Genomic DNA, 11,518 nt, shown 5'->3' with positions numbered 1-11,518 from the left:
CTAAAGAGATTTTTTTAGTGGTTGAACTGAAATTATTTCCATATTGACCAAGTTATTTTTTATCAAGAACCTATCGGTACATATCATCAATATTTTTGCAAGGTGAGCAAGTGATTGAAGATAAGAGTATAATAACAATGCATATTAAGTAATATTAACAAAATTGTTGTAGATAATAATGCATATTAGCTGAATCCTACTTAATATAAGTAGAAGGCAATGCATGGATAATGGAGTAGTTTAGAGGGCATGAAGCCTAATCCTGGAAGCCGAAAAGGGGAAAACGGAAGAATGTGCAAGAGGAGGCATCGGAACAACCATAACCGATACTTAGACATTAAATCATCAACATACCTATGTTTTTGGCTGTTTAATTGAGATGTAAATAGTGATAGTACATTGCTGGTGTGGAAGCTATTTCAAAGATAAGGGATTCAGACATGAGAACTCATGCATTGGTATTATTATGAGTTGTTTCAGACAATTGAATGAATAGCTGCAACATCTCTTTATTTTTATTGCACTATGACACCATTTCAATAATTACACCAACACATATGCTCATATAAGTTGTACCCAATGCATTAACGATTGCAAAATAATCCCCCATTCCAAAAATACCTAGATGTCCTTATATTATATAAGAATGAGTTTTGGTCAATTTTGTCAATGCTACTATATGATAACGTCTAACAATCATTTCATTTGTTGCAATAGCTAATAAATTAAGTAGGCAAAGATTTTACAAATTATTAGAAATTGAAGTTATTAACTTGTATAAATTAAGATCCTTTTTAAACTACTTTGGGAGCTTTGTTTTTGTTAAAATTGTAATAAAGTATTTACAAGGATTTTCAAATGATAAGAATATGTTTGTCCGTATAATTTTTTTGCAGTACTAAATTTGCTATAGTTTTAGTCAATTGGTGATAAAACAACTCCAACTTCAATCGAATTTTGGAACTATTTATGTAGCATAATTTGTAGTGCAATACTGATAAAGTATGTATCTAAATTTTGGTTGAATTCTAATGCTTTGTTAAGGAAGTTAGGAATGAAAGCTTTAACGAATTCTATTGAAACACTATAGACTACTCAATTACTGTAAGTTTAGCAGAATGTAAGAGAAAATAAACATATTATCAAACATAAGTTTAAGACAAGCTATAAGTTTCAAAGCAAAAGATCAAACTACCAAAATCAATTATCACATGATCGCATAAATGAATCAACTTTATCACCATAACAAATCAGCATTACAAAGGTCAAACTACCACCAAATGAATCAAATATTCCTAGAAATCGGACAATCGTATATATAACCAAATACATAAATGAACGAACTTTATCACCAAACCAAATCAGTATCACTAAATACACACTAACACCAAAATCAATTCTAGAACTAACGACATGTATATTAAAAGAATTTAAAAGATTCAGCAGAAAGGATAAAATTTTGGTTACCTTATTCCAAATATTCCCTGCAAAACTTTTCCTCACACATATGAGGCTGACATTGTTAATGCATTAGTATGACCTAATTAAATATATTAACATGTGCACAAAAAGCAGTTATACGTATATCACAGGTTATTTACAAATTATGACAAATTTCAATGTTAAAAAATACAGGTTCAACATACCTTGGCGGAGATTCTAATTAGGAGATGTAACACACTTCCAATGAATCCTGTTCCTACCACAAATACAAGTAAAGCAAAAACAAAAAAAAACAATTCAAAAAGCTAAGTCAATTAATTGTTATGATTTGTCTTCAAATGGATAAAAGATGGTTCCAGACAACAATACCTATGTTGAGCAACCCCAAAAACTAAGAAAAGGGGATGAACTGATGGCCAAGACTTGATGCTATAAATTTTTTAATAAATAGCATTAATTTTGTCTTAACCATCCTGGTTCTAGAATGGTTGGAAGCAGTAAAGATAACTAAAAAGACAATCTTTTAACTTAGACCTTAAACCAAAATACATGAAGTTGAAGCAGCAGAATTTGAATAGTAACACCTATCTAGCCAACTTCGTCCAATTATCCCTAATGATTGTGTCTAATAAATCATTTGTAGTAAACCTTTGCAGTGAATGGAATTTAGCTAGCCTAGAAGTCTAGAAGTCTAGAAGTCTAATCAGTTACAACAAACCAATGTTCTCCAACCTTTAATTTGCAACTCACTAAAAAAAACCAGTACAACAAACTCACATTCCTAACATACCCCTCCCTCATTAATTCCTTTCACTAATTACCTACTAAACCACATTCTCCCCAATTTAATTAGAGATTAAGGACGTTTAAGTAATTATAGCCACACAAAAGTTATTATAACTTGTACCCACAGCTAAAAAGACAACCAAAATAATCGTACATTTCCAAAATACCCATAAAAAGACACTACCCTATTTCTGGAAATGTATGACAAAAGAATTTACCACAAGTTGTATTCTGTGTTGTACCTACAATATAAACTTTAAATGTACAAATATGAGGATATCTCTGTAAACATACCCAAACACATGCTTCTATGAGTTGTACCAAAAGCTTTTAAAAAGCAACATATTATTTCATATTTCCAAAATGCCCTTACCCATACGGTTGAAATTCAAAGCCCCCTTTGACTAAAACTCATTCTTATATAGTATAAGGATTTCATGTTAAAGAAATAATTCTTGGATGATACAAGAAGTATTGAAGGTTTTTTTTTCGCTTCTACAGTTCTGCTTGTTTGGTCTCTTTGTTGATAATGTTGATTTTCAGGTAATAAAGAAAGCTTTTCGTTCTCTTTCTCCATTAAAATTTCCTTTTGGCACTTCCTACTTTTTCCTTTTGCTTTAAAAAATCTAGTATTGGTTTTTTTCCCTCTTTTCTACCTTCATTGCTTGTTTCATGCTTCTAAAAGCTTATTTTCCTTAATATTTTCTTAATTCGTTTTTCTTTCCTACACGCAATAATAGTAAGGCGCTTAATTGGATTTTTTAATCTAGTTTCTCTGTCAAGATTTTCTGTCTAATTTCATACTAAGAGTGTATTTGATTAAACTAAAGTTTGAAATTTGAAATATGAAATATGAATCTATTAAGTTATGAAATTATTAAATATTAAATCTAATGCATTTGAGTGCATATCACATTCAGTGATAAGTGAATAACTTATCACTTAATTTTGGGAGCAAGTTTCATACTAAGAGCACATTTGATAAAACTAAAGTTTGAAATCTGAAATCTAAAATATGAATCTATTAAGTTATGAAATTATTAAGTATTAAATCTAATGCATTTGAGTGCATATCACATTCAGTGATAAGTGAATAACTTATCACTTAATTTTGGGAGCAAGTTTTGCCTAGAAAATTCAGTATCACTTAATTAATTCAGATGTTCAATTTTTAATTATCAAATAATCTGAATATGTTAATATATGAGTGTTTAAGTTTAAGTACTGAATTTGGTTATCAAACAGAATCTAAGTCTTTGGCTTTTCATTTCTCATTAATCTTTTTGCTTGTCCCTATTCATTTCTCATTATTCTTTCTTCCAAGCTTCTCCTTCAGATTTTTTACTTGAACCTCCATTTTCTCAGCTTTTTTTGCAACTTCAGAATTTGCTGCCGCAAAGTTTCATTCTCGGTTTCCAGCCTATTTATTCTTCTTAAAAGACCGGGTATGACTTGTTTCAAACGCTCACACATTTCATCATCATACCAATTCCAATAACCACAGCCATCAACCTACAAAAAAATTATCAAAATTCTTTTTAGCCGATAAATGTCTAAAAAATTAAACATTAACTTAATTTAAAGAATTTCCTATATCTTCACACACTTACCTCGCCATTAGCACGTTCAACATATCTCCTTGGCGGGTTCCTATCAATCCATGAAGTCTTCAAATTAGTTTTACTACCACAAGAGCAGCTTGGAGTTGTTTCCTTGCCTTTTCCTCTCATGAAGCTTCAACACATCCCCAGCAAATTGCAGGTCGGAGTTCTTTCCTTGGGTATTCCTCCAATGAAGCTTCAACACATTCCCAGCAAATTGCAACTTCGTATATTGTCCCTCCTACTCCATATTTGCAGAAGACATCTATTAGAGGATAAGGGTTTGCACTTCCTAATTGAACTTACGAGTTGTCTGACATTTGAGAGAGATTTATGGTGGAGAGTTTCAAGGAAAAGGCTGTACAGATGAAATTGCCCCTCAAAAAGTTGATTTCCGTCTCTCCTAAAGGCACAAATACACGGAGTGACCAAAACGGTATAGATTTACTAGTTCAGTGACATTTTTAGCTAATAAAAAGTTTAGTGATCAGAACCGGCACTTCACAATAGTTTAGTGATATTTCGCGTAATTTGCTCTATGTTTTACAAGATATCAAAACAAATAAGCAAATCTGCCTGCAAGATAGGAGTCCACTTGATTCGGATTGTTTCCCTGGATTCTCTTTCCTATTGAATCTGCAATAGCTCAATATGGCACTATTTTTCTAAATAGTCTGATTGAATATGCACTCCTACCTTGATGGTTTGCTGCTCGATCATGATGCAAACCCCATACCAATGCTCTCATTTGAAGTAGAAGGCCATCCAAATATATTCCGAAGGAAACATTTTTACTGTTTGGTAAGGAGATACAGACTAGTTTGTCAAGTCTTCTTTCGCTTCCAACTATTGATTTGTTTGTAAGAGATAGGATTAAGCATATATTGAACATGTGGTTTACAGTTAAAAATAATTGGTTAGCCAAAAACTCGAGAGGCATTGTAGTTAGTAGAAGAATAAGATTGGGTTACGGTCTATATATTAGTTTGAGTTCGATTTGATTACCTCGAATTTGATATTGATCAAGTTTGAGTCGAGCTTTAATTCGAGTTACTCGTGAGCGGTTCGATTTGTTTACAATCCTAATTCAGGGAACAAAAACAACTCACTAGTGAGATGAGCTTTTTCTCTTAGATGTGCAAAGGAAGTGCTACAAAAATATTCCTCTACCTTCTTACCTTTTCTCCTTTCCTTGTGTCACACCAGGAATCCAGCCCAATGAAAATTTTGGTATTGACCAAAATATGTATATCCTTATTTTTTCTTTTTTCTTTTTTTGTCATATAGACCGATATGTCAAACTTTGACACTAACCACATTTCAAAGTTTAATTTGGAAGTAAAGTTAAATAGTTTTCCTAAAAATGTTTCATTTTTTGGAAAATGAAAGTGTAAAACTTTGCAATCGAGTATTATTAAGATAGTTTAACAAATGAAAGCTAGAACCCAAGTCTTGCTACGCCATTTACAAAACAATTCAGTCATTAATCTAAAATGATGCAAAATTCAAGTATTCAGAGAATTCCATATGACAGCATAAATCAAAGTTATGAACAGCAAACCATTTACCACATGCAATGTCGAAAAATGTTTGAAGAGGAGCAGAGATTAAAGGCAAGGCAATGGGGCAATCGGAATTTCTTACAAAAATTTCGCAAATTTCTGAAGCCGAAAAATGCAAATGTTGAAACTTATTGGGACGGCCGCATCAATGGTTGTCAATCTTTGAAGGAGTATTACTGCCTCTATCGAGCAACAGACAGTGTTAGTGTAGTATGTCATTAAACGCCCACATGATCATGAGTCGATCTTTAGAGCAACAGACATGGTCGTCTTTGCGCATGCCTATTATTCAACAATATTTTCCAACGGGAAAAACATCTTTTATTTCTCGCTCCTAGTGAAAAACGTGATGCCTTTGCAATCAATTAATTTGCGTGGAGATTTATTTATGCGGCGTGGCTAAACTTTTCATCTAGTCAAGGATCAACTCGACGGCGCAGTCCCAAATATCTGTGATATCTAATTAGTTTTCACGCGTTTTTTAATTTGTTAATATTTGCACGTTGCCTATTTGAATTTTCATGAGATTATTTTATTAATTGGATGTCAAGGGCCCGATGTTCAATGTGACTTATTAATCTCCTGCCAAATTAGTCAATTAAATCCGTAATTGTTTGATTGATTAATATTAGTAGCAACTGATATGTTTAAATACTAGGGGAACGTGCAATCTAATTTAAATAACCCTCGTAGCGTGTTATTGATTAGAGTTAGGTTCTTCTAGATCTTAATGTAATTGAGGAATTAATTCCTACGATCGTACCTAGGAGTATTTCTTGATTAGAGGCAATCAATGGTCGTACCTTGGTTATCAATAAATTAAGGAAAAATTGCTCGTTAGATTTCATTGGCGACTATAACTAGCCTATTAATAAATTAAGTGAACCTCCCTTGCATCAATGATCAGGTAAGTGGACTGTGTTTGAGTAGTTGTATCCTTAGTTAGAATTTATCTATTCTTGATTTAATTCCTGCTACATTCGTGTTAGTTAATTATTCATTTTTAGTTTAATTGCTTAATTGTTTTTAGTTTCATTCCAATAAAATCCCCCTTTATCAATTGGAATTTAAAAGAGACAAATATCCTTAGTTCCTGAAGAGACGACCCTACTTGCCACTGTCTACTATTTAGTAATTTTTGTTAACTAATTAATTCTGGTATATCGGATTAAGCAAACTTTTCGGGAACAGGGTAAATCAAGTAACCCATTGCACACTTAGAGTCCCTGCTCCAGTACCTAGGATTATTTATTGACTGCTTTTAGTGGTAGTTAGATGATCATTATTATTATTGCATAGGCTCGACATCTGTCATTGATATATAATCATGCAAACATTTTTTGAAGTTGGAAAATTGTAATTAAATACAAAAAATGCATGACAATTACAATATTAAAAATTTTCTTTTCGTTCAACTCTTGAAAATGATTAAATAGAATGGCATAACTATTTAATAAAAAAATATTCTACAATTAGCTAAATCTAATTCCATACGATCTTATAATAGAAGAAAACTGCACTAAAACAAAAAAGATAAATCAAATTGGGATATAAAAAGTATAACATAATAAGCATGACCGAGTCAAAGCAATACAATCAATTTCTCCACCACAACCTGGCTCCGTCTGAAACATTTAATGTAAGTCATTTACATGCTATGTTTTCAGACTCGGACCGGGACTCGACTCGGTCGAGATCAGGGGTCAGGGGTCAATGGGTTCGACCGGGGTCGATAGGGGGTCGACTCGGATGATGTCATATATATATATATATATATATACACCTGCAAATCAAATTTACAAAATATAACCAAAGAACCCAATCATCTAAATTTATATCCAATTCATCAAACAATTCACCAAATTCATCCAAATTCACAAAATTTATAAAATAGAAATCCCATACATGATTAATCCTTAACAAATAGCCATCCAAATAAGGTAACAAGTTGACTTTGATGCCGATCCTTCATTTGCTGGTGTGGATTGTGAATTGGTACCTTCCATTGTCCTACATTAGAAAGAACATTGAAAATATTAAATAATTTAAAAAATATCCTACAAATGAAAATCTACAGCAATTATTACACATGAAAATACATTGTAAAGTTAAAATTAACATAGTTATCATGATCTGTACAAAAAAAAAAAAAAGAATCCATATATGCACAGCCATCTTGTGACAAAAATCCCACTTCAAATAAAAGAATCCTAAGAGTTAGTAGCAAGCATGCTCAAACTGCCCTTGAGCATTATAAAGCATTCAAAGACAAACTTTCCTTTATAATCGACTCACACAATTTGTGGGAACAATAACCACATATAATACTATAAATACTACTAACAAATAGTGAAAAAGGTACATATAATACTAAAACAGTTATCAACGAAAGGAAAACTCTGGTCAGAAGAGGGATATCATGAAAGTAGGACCATCATTAATTGATGATAATGTAAAACAGAATACTTGGGATGAACAAAGTGGCCATGCATAAAGTCCTCGGCAGTAGAAGTGTAACAAAATTTTTCCTCTCTATGTGACTAAATCCCACATCCAAGATTGTTTTAAGGTATCAATTATCACTTGGACCCCCATGTGAAAGACGGAAAAAAAAAGTTTGTTGCCCAGATCCAGCTCAACGTATCACTATTACATAAATCTGTCCCCAATTCAAAAGTGGCAAGCAGGAATAATGCAGTTTCTGGAACCCACATAACAAAAATCTGTGCGTGGGCGTGATTTCTAGCATAACTGAACAAAGAAGTGCCTGTCAACATCTCAGAAAAGCGAAGCTCATAATGTTACCCTTGAGATCCCATCTTACTATGAAACTTCAACCAGAAGATTTCCAATTTGATTCATAGTGAAAAAAATACATATATTTACCTACCAAATCGAACATTTGAACCTCTAATCTCAAGTGCACAGACCCAATTGGAATTGCAAGAGTTTATAAAAAAACACTTTTAGTAAGACTCGTAGTTTTGCAACTGATGAATTTTCAGGAAGTAAACCTCTAACCATAGAAGAAAATGGAAAACTAGGGGGAGGCTACAATGTGCTATTGCAAACTGCATTGCCCAAGGAATTCCGGGCTTATGATTCAGCTCAAGAAACTATCAGCTCTCAAGGTTTTCAAGACTACATTTCCATGTGGATTCGCTTTGGAGATCCTTCACGTATATTCAAGGCTGCCGGTGATAGTATACAAGTTCAGGCATTGGGGTTTCATGGAAGGTCCTTTTAAAGGAAATTCCCCAACTAGAGAAATGGTTGAATTTTTTGGGATGGGCATTTTTGAGGTACCTGTGCTAATACCATATATCCAACTTCCAGTTTTGCTCTCTTTTTTTCTTCATCCAACTAATACTATCCTAATAATTGGACTTGTTCTCAAATTATGGTCCTGGAACAATTGAATGAGAACTCCAAGGTTGTGAAGGTGCAGTTCTTCTACGACCCTGGACAACTACTTGAAGGCCTTCTGAAGGAAAAACCATCAGATGAATATAAGATTAAGGCACTTTCTACCTGCCCATTTTTGCTACAGCAGAGTAACTTAGACAAATGAGCTTGAATCATTCCTGAAGTGCTTTTCTTTGAGTTTCAAGTCAGATCAGAGTAAAGTGCTTTTAAACTAAATATTATTAACGGCCAGAATACTGGGTAAATAATCAAACACTGAATTTAGTTCTCAAATAAGCATTAAATATTTAAATTAAGCTCAACAATTTTCACAAAATAACCACAATCAAGTAACGAAGTAATACATGCAGAGGATAAAAAGGTTAACAACAAACTTTTACACCAAAATAAAAGGAAATAGATTTATGAAAAGTGAAAAAGAAAAAAATGGAATCTGGGTCGGCAGTTGATGAACAAGGAGTACCCACCTCAAACCAGAAACTGTGTGTCTTTGCCTCAAGGCCCTCAACTGAACTAATTCACCAGCTGCCACTGAAGGTGGTCTCTCTTACTCAACAAGCCGCACGAATTTGCCCCTGAGTAGCGACTGCCGACTGAAGTAAAATGCATAAATTTCAGACGCTTTCCTTCACAGGCGCTTTCCAATTAACAGACACACATGTCCATTAATTGGAAAATCTCAATTGACAACGGTGAAGGCTTTTAGATTTAGGGTTATTGGATCTGAGAAGAAAGAAAGAAGACGACGGAAACAAAAGCAGAGGAGCTGACCCAAGCCAAGAGTTTTTTTAATTTCGTCGGTCAGTCAAAAATTTTGACTGAAAAAAAATCACCGAAAAAGGTTATAAAAAAAAAACCGGGGTTGATCAACTTATCCGGTTCACCGGTCAAACCCGGTTTATGACTGGGTTTGACCGAGTTTTTAATACCCGAGTTTCTTAACTAACTCGGACCGGATGCCTGGCCGGTTCCCGGTTCGACCGGTTCAACCGGCCGGTCCGGTCCGAGCCTGAAAACACAGTTTACATGGAGCTATTTGTTATTTAGTCAAACTTGGTAGTTTGACCACACCTCAAGAGAAGTAAATAATTATCCCAAGGATTATTAACTTTTGCGTTTGTTGATCTACAGATAAGAAAACATAAATTTTGTTGTCTTTTTCTTTCAGATTTTGTTATAACTCAAAAGCAATGTTTTAAAACCCGGACCGTCAACTGAATCGGTGAAGTGAAAGGGTCGGACCGGTTCAACCTCGGTTCAATGAATTTTTTTTAAAAAAATTTATATAAATATATATATGCACAAAATAAGACATGCAATAGACTAATTTAAAACTTTATATGATGAAAAGTTTACTATTTTTGAATAACTTGGATTTTCAAAAATAAATTTTTTAAATTATAAGTTAAAACAAATAAATTTCATTTCAATTTCAATTATATCTACCAAAATAATCTTAAATCTAACCCAAAAATATCACAATATTTTGAAATTATACAAAATTCACGTCTATGAGGATTTGACATTGTAAACTTAAATTTTAATTTATGCCTTTGAGATTTAGAGATTGCAATTTAAAAAAGAAAGTTTGGAGTTCGAAGGAAGTCAAGAGAATCGAAAATAGAAATGCAAACTTGATAAGAAACAAAAAAATGAGATAAAAGTGAGTGGTTGTAGCATTAAATAATTTGGGTTAAAAAAAATAATTCTTTTTTAACTTTTTTCAAATTTGTGTTTTCAATTCAGCCATTTGACTTTCTCACTCAGTCCATATTCATTGGAAAGAAAAAAATTCTCCATATTCACATTTTTTGTCCACTAGAAAATTGTTATTAGCACCCAATTATTTATCAATGTTCCCCTATTTAATATTTATTTACCAGTCAGTTAGGTAACAATATCCTTATTCAATCTTACTACCTACGATATTGTTTTGAGATTGTAATTGAAATTAAAATTTTTAAGTATTTTGTTTATTCATGCAAATAAAAAAAAATCAAGGAGTCATGATGTAAAGTACGAATGTGTACAATGTAATTATAAATATTTTTTAAAATAATAATTACTTATCAATTTTTTTCCTAAATACTTGTCTACAATGTCAATTCAGCAAGAATATCCCTACTCAATCTTTCTATCTATTATTGCATTTCAACCATTATTTTATTGTGAGATTGTAACTGAAATTAAAAGTCTAAGTATTTTTATTTATTTTCACAAATTAAAAAATCAAGGGGATTACATTAATAATCAAGGGGAGTACATTAACAAACATAGATATACGAACAATATATTTATGATGTAAAGCACAAGTGTTTCTGATGTAATTAAAATTTTTTAAAACAATAACTTATCTAAACAATTCAATTTAGTTACCAAATTAGACCTTGCTTGGATTGTCATTTTTTTAAATTTTTTTATTTTTTCACAAATTTATTTCTTGATTATTTTTATTCTACACATATTAAATCGTTGTCGTACATTTTTCTACAAAAATTTTAAAAAGCTATTTTATTAAAGGATTTTTTTAACGGTTGTCCTAACACATTTAATACACCTAATTTATTATATATATACATATACTAACAATTATTACTATTTTTGCATTTATATATTTTTTATATACAAAGAAATAAGTTTGATGTACCTTAGGTTTAGGGTGTTTTTAGTTTTTCATTTGATAAGTTAAGTAGATATCTG

At 32.1% G+C, this 11,518-nt stretch overlaps 1 long non-coding RNA gene across 1 annotated transcript; it reads right to left on the bottom strand.

Annotated features, from left to right (window-relative positions):
* Window positions 1–7,198: 7,198 nt before the first annotated feature.
* On the bottom strand, window positions 7,199–9,544 carry LOC113724427 (uncharacterized). The gene is made up of 2 exons (XR_003457161.2): window positions 9,286–9,544; window positions 7,199–7,402 (listed from the first exon to the last, which is right to left on the bottom strand). It is a non-coding gene; the product is annotated as an uncharacterized lncRNA (long non-coding RNA).
* Window positions 9,545–11,518: the final 1,974 nt, after the last annotated feature.

This window comes from Coffea arabica, chromosome 1c (genome assembly GCF_036785885.1).
Source record: "Coffea arabica cultivar ET-39 chromosome 1c, Coffea Arabica ET-39 HiFi, whole genome shotgun sequence".
Classification (NCBI taxonomy): Eukaryota; Viridiplantae; Streptophyta; class Magnoliopsida; order Gentianales; family Rubiaceae; genus Coffea; species Coffea arabica.
The sequence above is the reverse complement of the archived record's forward strand: the minus strand, read 5'-3'. Positions and strand labels throughout refer to the sequence as shown.